General features: G+C 38.6%; 1 pseudogene; it reads right to left on the minus strand.

Moving 5' to 3' along the window:
• Positions 1-12,652: 12,652 nt before the first annotated feature.
• LOC138420512 (olfactory receptor 56A3-like) lies at positions 12,653-13,599 on the minus strand (annotated as a pseudogene).
• Between the last annotated feature and the right edge of the window lie 9,672 nt (positions 13,600-23,271).

A 23,271-nucleotide genomic window follows, 5' to 3' on the forward strand; every position in this document is an offset into this window, starting at 1 on the left:
GACAGAGGACATGGACCACAGTCCATGGGGTCGCCAGGAATTGGATAAAATTGAAACAGTTTAGCACCCATCTTCATTTACATTGCAGATGAAGAATTCTAAGGTTCTCCTCCACCTGAATTGTGACAGGAATCAAAAGAAGACTGTAACATGGCAAAATGTATAGGTTAGGACTTTCTGGTAGCCTTCAAATCATGCAGTCCATTGTAGTCAAATCTGTCTTCATAAACAGAGTCTCATATAAAGAGTTATCACGTGGGTTTACAAACTTTTTTCCAGGAGTTTTTAAAATTCTCTCTCAATTTCTCACTAGGCTTGCTAACATAATATAAATTTTCATACTGTTTAGTTGTTAAACTCTTGTCACTTGCTGAGAATGGTGCTCCAATATCTAGGACTTCATCTCATTTTCTCTTTCACTCTCTTGTGAAATATGTTTTATTATCATCACATTACAAACAAGGGAAATGATTCTCAAAATCTTAACCATCTACCCAGTACTAGGCTAATCCTATTCCTATCTAATTCTAATCAAGTGTGTTAGATTCAAACAACTTCCAGTTTCTCTCTGACCCTAAAAAACATTCTATGATAATGTACTTTCCTCATCAATACTATAAAAGAGTAATCAAAAATCACCAATGATAGAATTAGTAGTTCTGAAAACAGAACTGATAGACGAGAAATAGCTTTGGAATGGGGGCAGAGTAGCAGGGGAAAGGAAGATTTAATCAAACTGTGAACCCAGAACTAAACAGTATTTTCATATCAATAGAAACCAACTTTTGATTCTGTACCGTTTCAAGTTGTGTTCTTGTTTCCAGTTATGAACTCTAACCTCCGAATGCAGTTTCAGTCCTCCTCAGCTCCCCAGTTCTCCTCACCAGAGACTCCCTGTTAGTGACCAGGGCTAACTCTCAGGGGAAGGAGAAGGGGTGTCTCCTCCCAGTCTCCTCTCTCTAGTCCTCTTGGTCCTCTGCTTCCCCAGACAAAGGGTCCTGTCTAGCTGGGACATGCCAGGCATGGCCTTTCCACCTGTTTCCACCTGATACGTAGACGAGATTAAATGATCTTCCAATTTTTTTCCTCTTGCTAATAACAGAATACATTAGTAGTAATATTGACAATTGGGGGATGAATTGTACACATATCATGTCATATAATAGTAACCACACTCTGAAGAAAGTGAGTCAGGTTGACTATCTTAATAATTTACGTCTTCAAATGGAAAAATTGTTTCAGTGGTGTTATATGTCTTTTCCTCAGTTTAACCGCTAGGGTTTGGATGTGAAAGAAACAAACGTCAGGCCCAAAGCCATTGAATATATGCATACAGCTGTGTCCTGTGTCATCACAGTGAGGTAGAAATGCATATCTTATTTGCCATATTATTTTATATATTTAAATGTTAAGGTTGTTAGGGTTCACCTAAATCCACAGAACTCAGACAGACCTTTAAGACATCTCCTTAAAATGCAGTTACAGACATTACTGATTATCTTTGGGCATCATTTTCTGGTTTTGGCAGCTGTAGTTTTTAGATATTATTTAGATTGAACTAATATCTGAGGAGCTACTTTCTGACACCCTTTGACCCCCAACTGTGATCTCCATTCTTATCTCTTAAGTTATATACGATAAATATTATTCCTACCCCATGATTACAGTACTTTTGCATGAATACTTTGTGCCCAGTGTCCATACTCCTTGTTGAAATGTTTGAAATTTTCATAAGTGGGGTCCAGATGATGTACTTTCAAGCTCCCCACCAACTGTCTCCTATGGACAAACTTCACCCCCTCTGCATCTCTGTCATCACCAAGCAAAAAAAAAAATCATAGAAAAGAAGGGCATACAGGATTATCATTACCACCTTTCTAAATTCCGTATATATGTGTCAGTATACTGTATTGGTGTTTTTCTTTCTGGCTTACTTCACTCTGTATAATCGGCTCCAGTTTCATCCATCTCATTAGAACTGATTCAAATGTACTGTTTTTAATGGCTGAGTAATACTCCATTGTGTATATGTACCACAGCTTTCTTATCCATTCATCTGCTGATGGACATCTAGGTTGTTTCCATGTCCTGGCTATTATAAACAGTACTGCAATGAACACTGGGGTACACATGTCTCTTTCAATTCTGGTTTCCTTGGTGTGTGTGCCCAGCAGTGGGATTGCTGGGTCATAAGGCAGCTCTATTTGCAATTTTTTAAGGAATCTCCACACTGTTTTCCATAGTGGCTGTACTAGTTTGCATTCCCACCAACAGTGTAAGAGGGTTCCCTTTTCTCCACATCCTCTCCAGAATTTATTGCTTGTAGACTTTTGGATCGCAGCACACAGATGTATAGAACAGACTTTGGACTCAGGGAGAGGGAGAGGGTAGGATGATTTGGGAGAATGGCATTGAAACATGTATACTATCATGTAAGAAACGAAGTGCCAATCCATGTTCGATACAGGATACAGGATGCTTGGGGCTGGTGCATGGGGATGATCCAGAGAGATGATACGGAGTGGGAGGTGGGAGGGGGATTCAGGATTAGGAGCTTGTATACATCCGTGGTGGATTCATGTCAATGTATGGTAAAACCAATACAGTATTGTAAAGTAAAATAAAGTAAAAATTAAAAAAAATAAAAAAAATGAAAAAGAAAAGAAAAGAAGGGCAAAGGAGAGAACAAGTTTCCAGAGCAGAGCTTTCACTTGCACTTACTCGCCTGACACAGAAGTCTACTGGTTTTCAGACTACCTCAGCAGCACTAGCCCAGGAATGGAAATGAACACAGACCCCCGATGAAAAGATAAGTCTTTCCTGTCTTCTGGTTAATGCTGGTATATCTTTCTTCACTCAGTCATGGATGATGTTAAGCATGGGTTCTGGTTCCACTGATACTGAAGCCTTAGATAGTTTCCAAGTACCTGGGGTAAGTATACCTCTGGAGCTTTAGGGACTCTGCCCTCTGGGAACTCCTCCATCCCTGCTCCCTTTGGCACTTAAGGCCATTCTGGGAAAGGAAGGCAGGCAGATGAGAGAAGAAATTATTTTCTTTCTCTGTAAAAGGAAGGACCTCTGGGAATCCAGTCCTACACTGCCATGTGTCTATTGGCAGTTAGTCAGTCCCCTAAATGTGAGTGTCTTACATACATCCTTACATGTCCATTTGTGTTTGTATATACACTTTGGATGTCTTCTATCAATCCTGTAAACTCACTCAGAAACTCTCATGGAATTCCTGAACATGCTTAATAGATAGTGACATCCAAAATTGTGTTATTGAATGAATTGATGTTAATATATCATCACTTTTATCACAGCATAATAATGATAAAAGTGCAAGAGGAAGTGAAGAAAATATTATTGAGAAAACACAATGTATTTTTCAGAGAGAAAAGCAACAGTAATTTTTGCTGCTTCAAATTTTTTAAAATGGGATTTATATGCTGGGAAAATGATTTGCTCCTTTATTTTTTATTCATTTTTAACCTCATATGAATTATTCATACTTTTCAAGTTATACAAGCATCATCCATTTTCTTCAGGTCCTTCTTTTGTTTCATTTTTATTTCACTTTTTTTCATATCTCAACATTCTTCCTAGTTCTCCTGCCTTCCAAAATGTGAAATCTCTAGTGTATTTAAAATATGTGCTACTAATTAATTTCCAGTATGCTTATTTAGCTATATATTTGTGTAAGGAAGACAGTTGGATATTGAATTTTCATAAAATTCATTGTGTTAAAAATATGATGTTAGTTTTAATTTTCCTCACACTAAATCTTAAAAATATGTCATATGTTGCTTTGGGTGAGTTGACTTCATTATTTTTGAATGGGGCTCAGTTTCCATTGTGCCCATTATCCCCTTTGGCTTACACCCATGTGATCTGTAATAATTATTCAAATCAGTTGCTTCATCATGTCTGATGTTTTGTGACCCCTTTGACTGCAACATGCCAGGCTTCCCTGTCCATCACCAACTCCTGGAGCTTGCTCAAACGTATGGCCATTGAGTTGGTGATGCCATCCAACCATCTCATCCACTGTTGTCCCCTTCTCCTCCTGCCTTCAATCTTTCCCAGCATCAAGGTCTTTTCCAATGAGTCAGTTCTTCACCATAGGTGGCCAAAGTATTGGAGATTCAGTTTCGGCATCAGTCCTTCCAATGAATATTCAGGAATGGTTTCCTTTATGTTGGACTAGTTTTATTTCCTTGCAGTCCAAGTGACTCTCAAGAGTCTTCTCCAACACCACAGTTCAAAATCATCAATTGTTCAGCACCCAGCTTTCATTATAGTCCAACTCTCACATCCATACATGACTACTGGAAAAATCATAGCTTTGACTAGATGGACCGTTGTCAGCAAAGTAATGTCTCTGCTTTTTAATATGCTGTCTAGGTTGGTCATAGCTTTTCTTTCAAGGAGCAAGCGTCTTTTAATTTCATGGCTGCAATCACCATCTGCAGTGATTTTGGAGTCCCCCAAAATAAAGTCTCTCATGGTTTCCATTGCTTCCCCATCTATTTGCCATGAAGTGATGGGACCAGATGCCATGATCTTAGTTTTGTGAATATTGAGTTTTAGGTCAGCTTTTTCACTCTCCTCTTTCATTTTCATCAAGAGGCTCTTTAGTTCCTCTTCACTTTCTGCTGTACTGATGGTGTCATCTGCGTATCTGAGGTTATTGATATTTCTCCTAGCAATCTTGATTTCAGCTTGTGCTTCATCCAGCCTGGCATTTCACATGATGTACTCTGCACGTAAGTTAAACAAGCAGGGTGACAATATACAGCCTTGATGTACTCCTTTCCCAATTTGGAACCTGTCCATTGTTCCATGTTTGGTTCTAACTGTTGCTTCTTGACCTGCTTGCAGATTTCTCAGGAGGTAGGTAAGGTGGTCTGGTAATCCCACTTCTTAAAGAATTTTCCAGTTTGTTGATATCCACACAGTCAAAGGATTTAATGTAGTCAATGAAGCAGAAGTAGATGTTTTTCTGGAATTCCCTAGGCTTTTCTATGAACCAATGGATGTTGGCAATTTAATACCTGGTTTTCTGTTTTCTCTAAACTCAGTTTGAACATCTGGAAGTTCTTGGTTCATGTACTGTTGAAGCCTAGCTTGGAGCATTTCAAGCATTACTTTTTAGCTTGTGAAGTGGGTGCAATTATGTGGTAGTTTGAGCATTCTTTGGCATTGCCTTTCTTTGGGATTGGAATGAAAACTGACCTTTTCCAGTCTGATGGCCACTGCTAGGTTTTCCAAATTTGCTGGCATATTGAGTGCACCACTTTAGCAGCAACATCTTTTAGGATATGAAATATGTCAGCTGGAATTCCATCATCTCCACTAGCTTTGTTCATAGTAATGCTTCCTAAGGCCCACAAAACTTTGTACTCCAGATGTCTGGCTCTAGGTGAACGATCACACCATCGTGGTTATCTGGGTCATGAAGATCTTTTTTGTATAGTTCTTCTGTGTATTTTTGCCACCTCTTCCTAATATCTTCTGCTTCTGTTGGTCCACACCATTTCTGTCCTTTATTGGGCCCATATTTGCATGAAATATTCTCTTGGTATCTCTGATTTTCTTGAAGAGATCTCTAGTCTTTCCCATTCTATTGTTTTCCTCTATTTCTTTGCATTGATCACTGTCGAAGGCTTTCTTATCTCTCCTTGCTTTCTTTGGAACTCTGTATTCAGATGGGTATATCTTTCCTTTCCTCCTTTGCCTTTAGCTTCTCTCCTTTTCTCGGTTATTTGTAAGGTATCCTCAGGCAATCATTTTGTCCTTTTGCATTTCTTTTTCTTGGGGATGGTCTCGATTACTGCCTCCTATACAATGTCATGAACCTCCATCCATAGTTCTTCAGGCACTCTGTCTATCAGATCTAATCCCTTGAATCTATTTCTCACTTCCACTGTATAATCATAAGGTATATGATTCAGATCGTACCTGAATGGTCTAATGGTTTTTCCTACTTTCTTCAATTTAAGTCTGAATTTTTCAATAAGAAGTACATGATCTGTGCCACAGTCAGCTCCTGGTTTTGCTTTTGCTGCCTATATAGAACTTCTCCATCTTCAGTTGCAAAGAATATAAACAATCTGATATCAATATTGACTGTCTGGTGATGTCTATGTATAGAGTCTTCTCGTGTGTTGTTGGAAGAGTGTGTTTGCTATGACTGGTGCATTCTCTTGGCAAAACTCTGTTAGCCTTTGCTTCATTTTGTACTCGGAGGCCAAACTTGCCTGTTTTTCCAGGCATCTCTTGACTTCCTATTTTTGAATTCTAGTCCCCTATAATGAAAAGAACATATTTTTTTTGGTGTTAGTTCTAGAAGGTGTTGTAGGTCTTCATAAAATGGTTCAACTTCAGCTTCTTTGGCAATAATTGTTACCAAGTAGTAAAAGAATCTGCCTGCCAATGTGAGAGGCTCAGATAGGGGATATGGGTTCAATCCCTTGTTCAGGAGATCCCCAGGAGGAGGATATGGAAAACAGCTCCAATATTCTTGCCTGGAAAACACCATGAATAGAGGAGCCTGGTGGGTCCATGGGGTTCCAAAGATTTGACACAAAATAGTGCCTGAACACACACACACAAATACTACTACTGTTTATATCCTTGTACACATTTCTTTTCTTCAAGGCTTCCTTTGTGGCTCAGCTGGTAAAGAATCTGCCTGCAATGCAGGAGACCTGGGTTTGATCCCTGGGTTGGGAAAGTCCCCTGGAGAAGGGAAAGTCTACCCATTCTAGAATTTTGGCGTAGTGAATTCCATGGACTGTATAGTCCAGAGGGTTGCAAAGAGTTGGACAGGACTGAGTGACTTGCACTTTCACACATTTCTTTGAGGATCTAGAAAAAATAGAGCAAGTTTTTTTTTGTTGTTTTTTGTTTTTTTTTAGTTATGGCTTAAAAACTTATTTAAAAATTTTTCATGGTTGTTGTAGGTTTTAGGTGATTCACATAGAAATTCTCAATTTTAAAATAAAAGTTTTACTCTATTTATAGTTTGTTACTTATAAATATGAGTTTGTTATATTTACTAGCTTGTTTTATTTTTGAGATTTCACATAGACTTGATAGCCACAATATTTATCTTGTTAAGTCTGACTTATTTCTCCAAGCATAATGCCCTACAAGTCCATCCAATGTTGTTGCCATATATAAATACACACACACACACACACACACATATACACACATACGCACACACTCACACAGATATATATATATATATACCAGATGTTCTTTATCCATTCATCTGTTGTAGTTTGACTTCATAATAAAATATAAATTGACCTTGTTATTTATATCAACAATATAGAGTGAAAATTATATAGCTATCTCAATCAAATTGGAAAAATATTTAACAAAATTCAATATCATTAATAATAATACTAAAGAAAAAAGGAAAGAAGGAAACTTTTTCAAATTGATGCTGAAGAGCTGAGGTAGTACTTAATGATGCTTTTCTCAGTGTAAGAGAAAAGATAAGGATATCCACTCTCAGCATTTTCAGTTAACATTGCACTGGAGTGCAGTGCAATAAATTAAAGGAATAAAAAAACATAGTTTGGGAAGAATGAAGGAGCAAAATTGTCTTTATTTAAAGAAAATCAAGTATGTGGAAAGTCTTACAAATTCAATTTTTAAAACTGCACAAGCTAATTTGTCAATATCTCAGAATATAAGATCAACAGATAAAAATCAATATTTTCATATATTAGAAATAAGCCATTGGAAAATGAACTGGAAAAATGTTGAAAATAGTATTAAATAAGTAGAAATACTTTTAAAAATATGTGAAAGATCTATACATGGGAATGAGAAGTATTGCTGAGATAAATTAAGAAAACGTAAAAAATGTAAATAAGTGTTATTTGCACATGTTTGAAGGGATAATATCGGGACGTTGTTGGTGGTAGTTTAGCCGCTAAGTCATGTCTGACACTTGTAATCCCATGGACTGTAGCTTTCCAGGTTCCTGTGTCCTGGGATTCTCCAGGCAAGAATACTAGAGTGGGTTGCCATTTCCTTCTCCAGGGGATTTCCCCAATCCAGAGATAGAACCCATGTTTCTTGCATTAGCAGGCAGATCCACAGGGAGCCTTTCAGAACATTAATTCTCATTGAATTGATCTGTAGATTCAATGTCATCCTAATTAAAATCCCAGCAGTCTTTTCTGGAGAAATTGACAAACTGCTTCTAAAATTTATATGAAAATGAAAGGGATGTAAAGGCAATTTTAAGAAGAAACAACTTTAGAGCACTCACATTATCTCATTTCATTACATAAAATGTGATAAAGTAATCAAGACATCATGTTTTCTGTATAAGTAAGTATACATAGACTGGTATAATGGAAAAGAATAGAGGGTCCAGAAATAGACCTATGCATGAACAAATATTGCATGTTGACTAAGGACCCAAAGTAATTCAACAGGAGAAATGATAGTCTTTTCAGCAAATGCTGCTGGAAACTTCCAACTGTATTCCTACTTGGAAAACAACAATAACAACAACCTCTAGTAATTATCCAACACCACAAACAAACCTTAGGTTATAGACTTATACCTAAAATAAAAAATTAAAAATTATTAGAAGTTGTTGGAAAAAATATTTATAAGCTTAAGACAGGTCAGTATTTCTTAATTAGAACAAAACAAGTATGCCTTAAAGGACTTAATAATGATGTTAGAGTTCATCAAAATTTAAAATAACTTCTCTTTAAAAAATAAAAATGGAAAAATGAGAATGCACGCAAGACACAGATGGTGAGAAATTTTCATGATGCATATTTCTGCAAAGTACTGTTTTCTAGAATATATAATGTTATCACTTAACTATAAAATAAGTAACTCAGTTACAAAAATAAAAGAATGAAATTTTTTTTCAGAAAGAGCCACTTAAGTGGCCAACTGAAGCAATGCAAATTAAAATTATAATGAGATACCACTGCACAGCTATGAGAATGGCTGACATTTAAAATGATGACACCAAGTGGTGGCATGGATGTGGAGGAAAAAGAACTGGAATTCTTATTCCTGGAAGGAAAGTAAAATAGGGTAAGCACTGTTGAAACTGTGATATTCTGCTAGAAATTTAAGCATACCCATACTCTACAATCTTGCAATCTACTTCCAACATTTACCAAGGAAAATTTACAACATATATTCACACAAATTCTTGACCTGCTTGTTCATAACAGTTTCATTCATAACAGATAAAAACTTATATTATATTTATATTAGATGGCTATTATATCTGTATTTTTAAGACCTTTACATTTGTATCCAGTTATACAATTTTATGCAGTTTTGAGCCAAGACAATTTTTTTACATTGAAATCTTTAAATGAATAAGCTTTTTGGGAGACTTCTTCAAGTAATAAATAAAACTGTTATTTATGGTGTGAACCAAGCAATCTGAACAGATTACTTTTTACTTTTGAGAAGTGCTTTTTCTCAATAAAATATGTGTCCGACTCTTTGTGACCCCATGGACTGTAGACTACCAGGCTCCTCCATCCATGGGATTTTACAGGCAATAGTACTGGAGTGGGTTGCCATTTCCTTCTCCAGGGGATCTTCCTGACCCAGGGATCGAACCTGGGTCCCTGCACTGCAGGCAGACCCTTTACCCTCTGAGCCATCAGGAAAGTCCTATATTAATATACACTTTTACTTATTTCTTTTTATGTGAGTACATGCTTATTTTTCAAATAGTAGTTCATAGTGCTATACAGGAATAGAGAAATCAAATAGTAATATATTTATTCTTTTTCACCGTGAGTGGAAGAAGAAAAAGAAATGGATAGATCTTTGCAGGATGAAAGCTTATGTAAGGCAAGAGATGTGTTCCTGATGCTTTCAGTAAAGACTGAAAGAACCAGATGTTGAGAATAGTACTGAACTTTTGGTAGATTTTTCCTTTCACGGTGAAGATAACACAGTTATATGTTGTCACTGAGGCACAGGTCTTATGTGCAGAAGGGATCTTCTAAACAAATTGTTCACTATTTTCAGATAACAGAGTAACATGAAACACAATAATACCAACTCACTTGTTTCCAGGAAACTAATTTGTATGTGTGTGTGGTTGTGCAAGGCTTACAACTCATACCTTCTAACTCCATCTGGTGCTTTCCTATGTTTCTCAGCATCTTAGTTCCCGTAGAGACACATTGTTTATTCCTCAACTTCTTCATATGAGAATAATATATTTTTGAAATTATCATTGAAAGGTTGTTCTTATGAGCTATGAACAAGAACCAGGATTCTTGGCCTCTGGAGGAGAGAAATTCAATCCGGGGCCATGATGAGGCTAGATTGTTTAGAGCTTTTGTGTAGTAAAATTTTATTAAAGTATAAAAGAGATAGAGAAAGCTTCTGACATAGACATCAGAAGGGGGAAGAAAGAGTGCCCCTTTATTAGTTTATAGCAAGAAGTTATACACCTATTAGAAAGCTGCTAATTAGAGAAAGGGAATGTCTCAAAATGGGAGTGTTGCCCTAGGCCCCTCACCCACAACATGCATTTTAAGAAAGCATTGGCACAAGGTGAGTCATCCCAGGCCATAAAACAATTGACATGAATCTTGAAGAAAGGCAGGTTTCCAAGCAAATACATAGTTTCTTTAAAACAGCTTAAGAGAACATTTCCATGAGTAAAACATACTGGTTTGTTGAGCCATTATCAGTCCTCAGTCTTAGGTGGAACCGACTAGAAAAAAGGCAGATTCTAAAGTAAATACACAGTTCATTAAAATAGTTTAAGAAAAACATTTCCATAAGAAAGACACATTGGTTAACTCAAGGTTTGAGAAAAGTTCAGTTCAGGCAGAACCAGATGTTCTCATGGTAACACAGAGTTTTAAAAGAAACCTCCTTTTAATTTTGTATAGAGAAGAAAAAAAAACACGTGACTTTGGTAGATTATTTCCTCCTGCCTCTTAAGAGAGAGGAAAAAAAGTCTGACATTTGCAGTCTATTTCCTCCACTTGGGGACCCCAGTCTTCCTGCCTGTTACCGCTCATTATTTATATTCTTCCTAATCCAAATTTTGGAAAAGAGAATAGCAACCCACTCCAGTATTCTTGCCTGGAGAATCCCATGGGCAGAGGAGCCTGGTCGCCTTCAGTCTACGGGGTTGCAAAGAGTTGGACATGACTGAATAACTAACACACACACTTTCTGAACCAACTTTGAGCTCCTGAAAACAGGGGTGGCAGTGGTTTAGCGGCTCAGTTGTGTCCAACTCTTGCAACCCCAAGGACTGCAGCCTGCCAGGCTCCTCTGTCCATGGGATTTCCCAGGCAAGAATACTGGGGTGGGTTGCCATTTCCTTCTCCAGGCAATCTTCCTGACCCAGGGACTGAACCTACATCTCCTGCTTTGCAGGCAGTTTCTTTACCGACTGAGCCACCAGGGAAGGCTGAAAGCAATTCTAATGTTCTATTTATTTTTGTACTTTAATAGCTAATGGAATCTGCAGAACCCGAGTGTACTTAGAAACTAAAATTAACAAGAAATAATGTTCATATAGTCTATTGTATATTTGAGGATTATTACTGAATCGTATATTTCATTGCTTAAATTCTTTAAGTCATTAGCATACCATGTGTTTGCATATCATTCACCATGGAACCCTGGATCCAAAAGATATGTGTCCAATGCACAGACACTTTGGGTCATACATTCGATAGTCCCTTAAATCTACTAAAACTTTATGATAATTGTTACACACATGAGCATTCAGGGAAAAAAGCCTGCCCTTTTCTAATGCACATTGATAGAGAAAAGAAGTGAAGAGAAGAAAAGAGAGACAGAGAGACAGTGAGTTGAATAATGCCTGTACTATCATTGAAAGTTGAGAGAAAAAGACAATTACAGAATATTAGTAACTTCCCAGCATTCAGAGTTGAAGTTTCAACTCCTATTATCTTTGGGCTTCCCTGGTGGCTCAGCTAGTAAAGTATCTGCCTGCAACGCAGGAGAAGCAGTTTCAATCTGTGGGTGGGAAGATTCCCCTAAAGAAGGTAATGGCAGCCTACTCCAAGAGATTCTTGCCTGGTGAATCCCATGGACAGAGGAGCCTGGTGGGCTACAGGCCATAGGGTCACAAAGAGTCAGACACGACTGTGCGACTGAAATGACTACTACTATCTTAGTTTCCAATATACTCCCTTCCGTGGAAATAAGAATAAGAACACATTACAAATTACACAACTCAGCCCACCAAATAGATGCAGTTGTATCCCCAAGATAAGAAATATATGATATATTAACAGTTGTCTGTTCAGGAACATAAATCTCTCACTTTAAAACTTGCTTAAGGAATCTTAGTATTTTGGACAAAATAGGATAAGAAGTGTGGGAAAAGGAGACAAGTGGGTCAAGGAGATTCCTTTTTTTATTTTTAATTTTTTAAAGGAGATTCCTATTGAAGTGTGAGAGAAAGAGGAATTCTAAATGAGATTGAAGCTTTATTAAAGGGAACACAAAAACAGTTTACACAGTTTGAGATTAAAATTCATCGATATGAATGTCAGTCCACTCATTGATTCAATAATTGATTGAATAATCCATGCAAATACCATCCAATTTTAGGAAAGAAGAGATCCAGTTGTCCTAGTTACCATCCTTTCTTCAGTAACCTCTGGGTTCCTTGCTTGATCTCCTGGGTTCTCACTCCATAGACAATAGGGTTGAGGGCTGGAGGGATGACATGGTGGAGGACATTGAGCAAGATGGGCACGTCAGAGGACATTTTCTTTTCTACCACAGCGTGAAGACAAAAACCAGGAGGATGGTGCTGAAGAAGAGGATCAGGATGAAGTGGGAGCCACATGTGCTTAGGGCCTTCGCCACAGCTCCCTGTGCCTTGAGTCTCAGCACAGCCCTCAGTATGAAGGGGTAGGAGAGGAAGATGAGGAGGAGGTCAGACCCTAGCAGAGTCCATCCACAAGCAAACTGGTAGAGACGATTGATGGTAATATCACCACAGGAGAGCCTGGAGACAGACATATTGGCACAGATGCAGTTCTCAATGATGTTTCTCCCACAATAATGCAGACGTCCTGAGACAATGGGGATGGGCAGTGTCAAAAAGACACTTCTGGCCAAAATGAAAATGGCTGCCTTGGCTATAAATTGGTCAGTGATGATGGATGGGTACCTCAATGGATGGCAGATGGCCACATAGCGGTCATAGGCCATGACCATGAACGTGCAGGACTCCATGGCAAAGAAACTATTCATGATGAACATCTGAAAGAAGCAGGCAAAGAAGCTGATGGGCCTGAGGTCAAACCAAAAGATGGCCAGGACCTTGGGGATGACAGTGAGACAGACCACTGTGTCCAGCGAAGAGAGCAGGCTGAGCAGGTAGTACATGGGCTCATGCAGAGAGGCCTCCAGCCAGATAGGGATCAGGAGGGTGATGTTGGCACCCAGGGCCAGGAGCAAGAGGAAGCTAAGAGGTAGGGATAGCCAGAGCTGCCAGCTGGGGGACCTGACAAAACAGTTCAGAAGGAAGTCTGAAAACTCAGTGGAGATGCTGCCATTTTGGTGTGTTGTCATATTTTGTCATATAGTTCTGCAGCTTCCTTTAGTTGAGCTATAATTTTAGGATAAAATTAGTTGCTCATTCAAGATATATTGTGACAGAAGAAATTGCTTTACTTAAGGGACTTGTGGATCCTGGCAATTTATCCAAGCCTAGTGAATTTACGTGTGCATCTTTTGTGCCCTCCCGGGAGTAGTCACATTACTTCAAACAATACAGATGATATGATATGATTTCTTTGTAAATGTTTGATTTGTTCAAAGCTTATTTTTAAATTTTTATTGGGGTATAGTTGTTTCACAATGTTGTGTAAGTTTCTACTGTACAACAGAATTAATCATCCCTATGTAAACGTATATGCCCTCCCTTTTGAGCCTTCCTTCGACTCTACCCCTCCATACCACTCTTCCAAATCATTACAGAGCACTGTGCTGAGCTCCCTGTGTGATACTGCAGGTTCCCACTAGCTATCTATTTCACACATGTTAGTGTATCTATGTCAGTCCCAAACTACCAATTCCTCTCCCCCACACCGCTCTTATTTCAAAGTCTGTTCTCTACATCTTATCTCTATTCCTGTACTGGAAATGGTTAATCTGTACCGTTTCCCCATATTTCACGTGTGTGTAAGAATTAATATATGATATTTGTTTTTCACTTTCTGACTTACTTCACTCTTTTTAAAACCATTTTCTTTATATTTTTAAATTATTTTTGGCTGTGCTGGTTCTTGTTGCTGCATGAGCTTTTCTCTGGTTGCAGCAAGCAGGGACTACTCTACTTGCGGGGCATAGGTTTCTCATTGTGGTGGCTTCTCTTATCATGCAGCACAGGCTCTAGGGTCAGCTTTGGTAGTCGTGGCATGTGGTCTCAGTAGCTGTGGTCCCCGGGCTCTAGAGCACAAGTGGAGTAGTTGTGGCACACAGGCTCAGTTGTTCCATGGTATGTAGGATCTTCCTGAATCAAGGATCAAGCCCTTGTCTCCTGCATTGGCAGGTAGGCTCTTTACCATAAGCCACCAGGGAAACCCTTTTGCTATTTTTAATGGAATTGCTAAATTTTTACAGAAACTATAGAGAAGGGGGAAATTACCTAGAAAACTACTTAATAACAAGTATCTAAATTCGTATTCATATTTCTTCATTATTTCAAAATGATTACATATACTATGGATTTCCCTAGTAGCTCACACAGTAAAGAATCTGCTGCAATGAGGGAGACCCAGGTTTGATCCCTTGGTCTGGAAGATCCCCTGGTGAAGGGAATGTCTACCCACTCCAGGATTCTTGCTTGGAGAATTCCATGGACAAGGAGCCTTGTGGGCTACAGTCCAGGGATCTCCAAGAATCAGACACAACCTAGCAACTAACATTCACTTTTTCACTTTTCATATAGACTGTGATATCTACAATTTAGCTGGAACAACACATGGAAATAAGTAGCAGAGTACAAACTAGGGACTCAGATAAATGATTGTAGACCTTCAACCACCATAATCTGATGTATTTATTTAAAAAAATTATACACTGAAAATATTAGTGAATTTACATTTTTCTAAAAAGTATTTTAATTTGGTACCTACAGATTGTTCCTAAAAATTGCCTTTTGTTCATTCTATTTCTTAGGTCTTCATATTAGTTGGATTCCTAATTCCTGGAAGAAACAGCTTTAAAAGGAGAATGAGCAATTCCACCCAGTTCTGCTAGACTGATACTTAATAGTAAAAAGGATGAAACTTGATTCTTCTGATTGCATTAGTGTGAAGGTGGTGAGATTCACCTTTAGATTCTTTCCATCTCTGATTTCCCCTTTTTGATACAATAATCCAGATATACATTCCCTCTTTCCTCCAGGCTAGTTCAAAGTTGCCATTGTTGTCTCATCATTTAAAGTTTCTCTTTGGCATGGAAATACTAGGGTAACTAGTGTGATACTAAGGTCACAGAATTGAATTAGAAACCATCCCTAAGCAGGGAAAACTGAAGTAGGGAAAACTAAAGCCATTCTGGGGACAACAGAAAATAAGTGCTATAAGTAATGACAGGGTCTTATGCAAACTATCAGGAGAGAGTAGGAAAGGGCTGACTAATGGGCATGGGAACTAGGTTGGGGAAAGAGAATTGTGAATAAAGTGATGTACCCTCATTTACATTATAGATAAATGATTTTAAGATTCTCCTCTCCTTGAATTGTGAAAGTGAAAGTCGCTCTGTCACGTCCAACTCTTTGCGAACCCATGGAATGTATGTATAGTCCACGGAATTCTCCAGGCCAGAATACTGGAGTGGGTGGCCTTTTCGTTCTTCAAGGTATCTTTCCAGCCCAGGGATTGAACCCAGGTCTTCCACATTGCAGGTGGATTCTTTACCAGCTGAGCCACAAGGGAAGCCCAAGAATACTGGAATGGATAGCCTATCCCTTCTCCAGCAGATTTTCCTAACCCAGGAATTGGACCAGAGAGTCAAAAGAAGTCTGTAACTTGGAACAATGTGTACGAGTCAGGATTTTCTGGAGACCTTCAGAGCATTGCATTTAAATCTGTCTACACAGTCTCATATAGAGTGTTATCATGTGGGTTTAGAAAGTTTTTATCAGGAGTTTATGAAATTCCCTCTTTTTTCTCACTAGGCTCACTAACATAATATAACATTACATGTTGTTTAGCTCTTACCACTTTTTGGGAAATGTGCTCAAATATTTAGGGATTCATCTCATTTAATTTTTCACCCTCCTGTGAGATATGTTTTATTATCATCACATTACAAAGGAGGGGACTGATTTTCAAAATCATAACCATCTTCACAGTATTAGGCTAGTCCTATTCCTGTCTAATCCTAATCTAATGCTTTAGATTCAAATACTTTCTAGATTCCGTCTGGCCTTAATAAGGAATTCTATGATAATGTACAGACCTCATCAACATTTTGGAAATATAAGCAAATTTCACTCATGATACAATTAATAATTCTGAAAACAGAACTGATACAGGGGAAGGACATTTGGAGTGGGGGCAGGGTGGCAAGGGAAAGGGTGCTTTAATCAAACTGTGAAGCTAGAAGTGAAAAGTGTTTTCATACTATTAGAAACCTACCTTTGTTTCTGTAGTGGTTCAAATAGTGTTTTTGTTTCCAGTTATGAATTCTAGTCTCCAAATGCAGTTCCAATCCTCCTCAGCTGGCTCTTCCCAGAGTCCCTGTTAGTGAGCAGGGCTGGTTTCCAGAGGAGGGCGGAGGGGTGTCCCTTCCCAGGACTCCTCTCTTCGCTCTTCCTGGTTCTCTGCTTCCCCTTAAAAATGGTCCTGTCCAGTTGGAGTTTGCCAGGCATGACCTTCCCACCAGATACATAGAAAAAATTAAAAGATCTTCCAATTAGTTTTCTCTCGCTATTAACAGAATACATTAGGAGTGACACTAACAATTTGGGGATGAAGTGTATACATATCATGTCATATAATAGTAACCATACTCTGAAGAAAGTGGGTCAAGTTGACTATCTTAGTAATTTATCTTTTCAAATGGACAAAGGTTTCAGCAGTATTATGTGTCTTTTCTGCAGCCTAATTGCTAGGGTTTAGATATAGATGAAACAAGTCAGATCCAAAGCTGTCGAATATATGCACAGCTGGGTCCTGTGTCACTACAGTGAGGTAGAAATGCGTATCTTATTGGCTATATTATTTTCATATTTTCAGTCTCTCTCCCTAATCGTAAGGGCACTTTCGCAGCTGTCTGGCATCTTCTTTTTCCTTTCCGTTGCAACTCTGACTCCTGCTTCCTACTGCTCATGGACTCCCATTTCGTTCTTAATTAGTATCATACTGTGACTCTTGTTATTGGTTTCCTGAGTTTGCCCTCTAAGTGGCAAATGCCTAAGGATTTAATAAAGATTCTAAAACAATTTCTATAGCCATATTCTCTTTTTTGAAAAAAAAAATGTCATAACCACACACTCTTCACTTCTACTCAGTTCATCTTGTCTGGTACTTCAAGGCTTTGCCTGATGGAGTTGCTCACAGGATCAGAGAGATACTGGAAGTATAGGATGTCCTTAAGAGGAACGTCCTTATAAATATAACTTCCAGTGTTGTTGTTTAATAGCTCAGTCGTGTCCGACTCTTTGTGACACCATGGACTGTAACATGCTAGGCTTCTGTGTCCTTCACTATCTCTCAGAGTTTGCTCAAACTCATGTTCATTGAGTCAATCATGCCATCAAACCATGTCATCCTTTGTTGCCCCCTCCTCCTCCTGCCCTCAATCCTTCCCAGGATCAGAGTCTTTTCCAATGAATTGGCTCTTTGCATCAGGTGGCAGAGTATTGGAGCTTCAATTTCAGCATCAGTTCTCTCAATGAATATTCAGGGTTGATTTCCTTTAGTATTGACTGTTTTGATCACCTTATTGTTTAAGGGACTCTCAAGAGTCTTCTCTAGCAACACAGTTCAAAAGCATCAATTCTTTGGCACTTAGCCTTCTTTATGGTCCAACTCTCATATCTGTACATGTTGAGTTGTAAGGACCTTCTACATGTTCTGGGCACTACATTCAATCAACTCTGCCTCTCTCTGCCTCTTTCTCTTAGAATACACTCATTCACTTATAAGTTTGAGGCAAAAAGAAAAATCTAACAAGCATATGATTGTCACAATGACTGCGCTCCTGTTAACTCTGCTTGTACCACACAATATAGAACTCCAGGCTGTTCAGTTCCAAATGTCCCCTCTAAATACCATCTCCATTCTTCAGATTTTTTCATCTGATCCTTTCTCCTTTCTTCCTCTGAAACAGTTTTATATTTAAGTTTTACAAGTCACAGCCCCAAATCTCACTATCTTCAGGAAGTATTTTTTAGGTAGAGATTTCAAAGTGCTCCCTTAAAGAATTAAGAAATCCATGCATGGAAACAGAAAAATTGTTGAAATAGCCTTAAGGGGGTACAGCTAACTGGAACAACTGGTGATTCAGACATGAGTGTCCATGGGGAACCTGAGGAAAGATGCATGGTTTATTTTTTTTCCTCAAGAGATTTGGAATGATTATTTCTAGAAGTAGGATGAAATTTCTAAGAAAGAAGCAAGATTAATTTGTCTCTTTTTCCCACTCTCTGACCTTTATTTTCTCTGGAATATTTGTTCCTATGCATTCTTCAATGCATATGTCATTCAAGAAACATTGAAAAACCCACTAAGCCTTAAATATAAAGAAGCATTAATTTCTACTCTTGTTCTCTTTCAGACTTTGCCGTTAGAAATTGCCAGTAAGAGCACTAGGGCTGAGAACCTGGAGCTAATGGTTACTGGTCCCAGCCAGGGGTAGGAAGAAGCAGGGAAAGTAGAATGTCCAAGTCTAAAGTGGATATGAAGCCACCCAAACTTTTTCCCAAGCAACAGGAGAGGCCACAGATAACACTATGGGAGCCCAGTTTCATGAAGTGTTAAGGTTGTTAGCATTCATGTAACTCCACAGGACTCAGACAAACCTGTAAGATATGTCTCTGAAATGTAGTTACAGACATTATCAACAATATCCAGTGGCAGATACCTCTTTGATCTTTGGACATCATTTTCTTGTTTTGGCAGCTGTAGTTTTATTTATTTATTTATTTTTATTTATTTATTTTTTAATTTTAGTTTTTTATTTTTTAAATTTTAAAATCTTTAATTCTTACATGCATTCCCAAACATGAACCCCCCTCCCACCTCCCTCCCCATAACATCTTTCTGGGTCATCCCCATGCACCAGCCCCAAGCATGCTGCATCCCGCGTCAGACACAGACTGGCGATTCAATTCACATGATAGTATACATGTTAGATATTATATAGATTGAACTGACATCTGAAGGGCTACTTTCTGATACCCCCCCCAACTCCCAATTGTGATCTCTGTTCTCACCTTCTGAAGTTATATAGAATAAATTTAACTCCTACCCCATGATTCCAGTACTTTTGCATGAATACTTTGTGCCCAGTGTCCATACTCCCAATTTTCACAAGTGGGGTCCAGATGATGTACACAACCTCCCCACCAGCTGTAAATGTCCCATGGACAAACTTTACCTCCTCTGCATCTCTATCATCACCAAGGGAAAAAAAAATCATAGAAGAGAAGGGCGAAAGAGAGAACAAGGTCCCAGAGCAGAACTTTCACCTGCATCTACTCTCTTGACACAGGAAGCAGTGTCTACTACCTGTTTTCAGGTTACTTCAGCAGTACCACCCCAGGAATGGAAAGGAGCACAGACCTCCAATGAAGAGATAGGTCTTTACTATCTTCTGGTTAATGCTGGTATATCTTTCTTCACGCAGACTCACTGAAGATGTAAGCATGGGGTTTGACTCCATTGATATTGGAGCCTTGTATATTTCCCAAATACCTGGGGTAGGTATACCTCTTGGGCCCTCAGAGATTCTGCCCTCTGGGAACTCCTCCATAGCTGCTCTCTTTGGGTGTTGAGGTCATTTTGAGACAGGAAAGTCGGGAGACGGTAGAAGAAATTATTTGCTTTCTCTGTTGAAGAAAAGACCTCTGGGAATCTAGCCCCACATTGGCATGTGCTCTGTTGGCAGTTAGTCTGTCTCCTGCATATGGGTCTTACGTACATCCTTACCTGTTTATATGTATTTGCATATTCACATTTGACATATTCCATTTGATCCTATAAACTCACTCAGAACTTCTCCTGGGAATCCTACACATGCTTAATAGATAGGGACATCCAAAATTATGCTTCTAAATGGATAGATGTTACCTTATGGTGATGTTTATCATCTTATTTATAAAATTGCGAGACAAATTTGAAGAACATATTACTGAGAAAATACCGTGTGTTTTTCAGAGGGTTAATATGACAGTAACATTTCCTTCTCAGTTCTGTAATAATCTAAATAAGAAGGAATTTGAAAAAGAATAGATTCATGTATATGTATAACTGAATCACTTTGCTGTACACATGAAACTAACAGAACATTGCCAATCAACTATGCTCCAATATAAAATTTAAAAAAGCTGCTGCTCTGTGTGAATTGACTTCATTATTTTTCACTGTGGTTCAATTTCCATTGTACTCATTATCCTTTTTGATGTAAATAAACAACACTCACATGACATGCAATTAATTTACCAAATATCCTGCTACCGTCAACATCCTGTATACCTCTCTTTATGGACCTAGAAAGAATGTACAGGTAGGAATGTTTTTCACTTATGACGTATAGACATATTTATTTTTAAATTTTTCTTCTTTCCAAGTATAGTTGATTTATAATTCTATGAAAGTTTCAGTTATACAATTAATGATTCACAAATCTTAGAAGTTATAGTCCACTTATAATAAAATATTGGCTATATTACCTGTGCTATAACATATGTCCTTATAGCTTATTTATTTAGTACATAGAAGTTTGTATCTCTTAATTTGCTTCCATATTTCCCCTCCTCCTCCTTTCCCTCTCCTCACTGGTAACCACTAGTTTGTTCTCTATGTTGGTTGGTCTGTTTCCTTTTTGTTATAGTCAGCAGTTCCTTTTATTTCTTAGTTTTCATATATAAATGATATTATACAGTGTTTTTCTTCTTTCTCTGACTTATTTCACCAAGCATAATACCCTCTAAGTCCATGTATGTTGTTGCAAATGATAAACTTTCATTCTTTTTTAATAGTGAGTAATATACATTGAAAGTGAAAGTTGCTCAGTCGTGTCCGACTCTTTGCGACCCCATGGACTGTAGCCTACCAGGCTCCTCTGTCCATGAGATTTTCCAGGCAATAGCACATGAGAAATAGTACATTACATCATGAGAAATGCTGGGCTGGAAGAAGCATAAGCTGGAGTCAAGATTGCCAGGAGAAATATCAATAACCTCAGATATGCAGATGACACCACCCTTATGGCAGAAAGTGAAGAGGAACTAAAAACCCTCTAGATGAAAGTGAAAGAGGAGAGTGAAAAAGTTGGCTTAAAGCTCAACATTCAGAAAACCAGATGGCACCTGGTCCCATCACTTCATGGGAAATAGATGGGGAAACAGTGGAAACAGTGTCAGACTTTATTTTTGGGGGCTCCAAAATCACTGCAGATGGAGACTGCAGCCATGAAATTAAAAGATGCTTACTCCTTGGAAGAAAAGTTATGACCAACCTAGATAGCATATTTAAAAGCAGAGACATTACTTTGCCGACTAAGGTCCATCTAGTCAAGACTATGGCTTTTCCAGCGGTCACGTATGGATGTGAGAGTTGGACTGTGAAGAAAGCTGAGTGCCAAAGAATTGATGGTTTTGAATTGTGGTGTTGGAGAAGACTCTTGAGAGTCCCTTGGACTGCAAGGAGATCCAACCAGTTCATTCTGAAAGAGATCAGTCCTGGGTGTTCATTGGAAGGACTGATGCTAAAGCTGAAACTCCAGTACTTTGGCCACCTTTTGCGAAGAGTTGACTCATTGGAAAAGACTCTGATGCTGGGAGGGATTGGGGGCAGGAGGAAAAGGGGACGACCGAGGATGAGATGGCTGGATGGCATCACGGACTCAATGGACGTGAGCCTGAGTGAACTCTAGGAGTTGGTGATGGACAGGGAGGCCTGGCGTGCTGCAGTCTGTAGGGTCACAAAGAGTCGGACATGACTGAGCGACTGAACTGAACTGAATATTACATTTGTGTATACATCTTTATTTAATTAAGGTATCAATGATGTACAGTGCATTTCCCATAGGTGTACAATATAGTGACTCTGAATTTTTAATTTTTATACTTTATAGTTATTATAAAATAATGACTATATTTTATGTGTTGTACAGTACATCCTTGTAGCTTATTTGTTTTCTGTACAGTAGATTGTACCTTTTAATCCCCTACTCCTATCTTGCTCCTCCCCACTGGCAACCAGTAGTTAGTTCTCTATATCAGCGAGTCTGTTTCTTTGTGGTAGTCAATAGTTTGCTGTACTTTTTACATTCCATATAGAAGTGATATCATACACCATTTTTCTTTCTCTGACTTTTCTCACTAAACATAATATCCTCCAAATGCACTCATGTTGCTTCAGATTAGACATTTTCATTCTTTTTTATAGCTGAGTAGTATGCCAAGGTACATATAGATATAGATAGTGATATAGTGAAGGGCAGGGAGGCCTGGTGTGCTGCAGTCCATGGGGTTACAAAGAGTCAGACATGACAGTGAGTGAACAACAACTATATATATATATATGTGTGTGTGTGTGTGTGTGTGTGTGTGTTTGTAGATATAAAGATATAGGGCTTCCTTGGTAGCTCAGCTGGTAAAGTATCTGCAATGCAGGAGACCACTGTTTGATTCCTAGGTTGGGAAGGTCCCCCAGAGAAGGCATAGGCTACCCACTCGACACTCCAGTGTTCTTGGGCAACAGCTATATACATATATATATATATATATATATATATATATATATATCTCACACACATACACACGTGTATATCTTTCTAGGTCGCTCTAGCAGTAAAGATTCTGCCTGCAATGCAGGAGCTGCAAAAGACCTTGGCTTGATCCCTGGGTCAGGAAGATCCCCTGGAGGAGGACATGGTAGTGTACTCCAGTATTCTGGAGAATCCCATTGACAAAGGTGGGCTACTGTCCATGTGGTTGCAAAAAGTTGGACATGACTAAAGTGACTTAGCACAGCACAGCTCACACAAACACACCCACATTTT

The sequence above is a fragment of the Ovis canadensis genome, chromosome 15, assembly GCF_042477335.2.
Source record: "Ovis canadensis isolate MfBH-ARS-UI-01 breed Bighorn chromosome 15, ARS-UI_OviCan_v2, whole genome shotgun sequence".
In the NCBI taxonomy this organism is placed as follows: domain Eukaryota; kingdom Metazoa; phylum Chordata; class Mammalia; order Artiodactyla; family Bovidae; genus Ovis; species Ovis canadensis.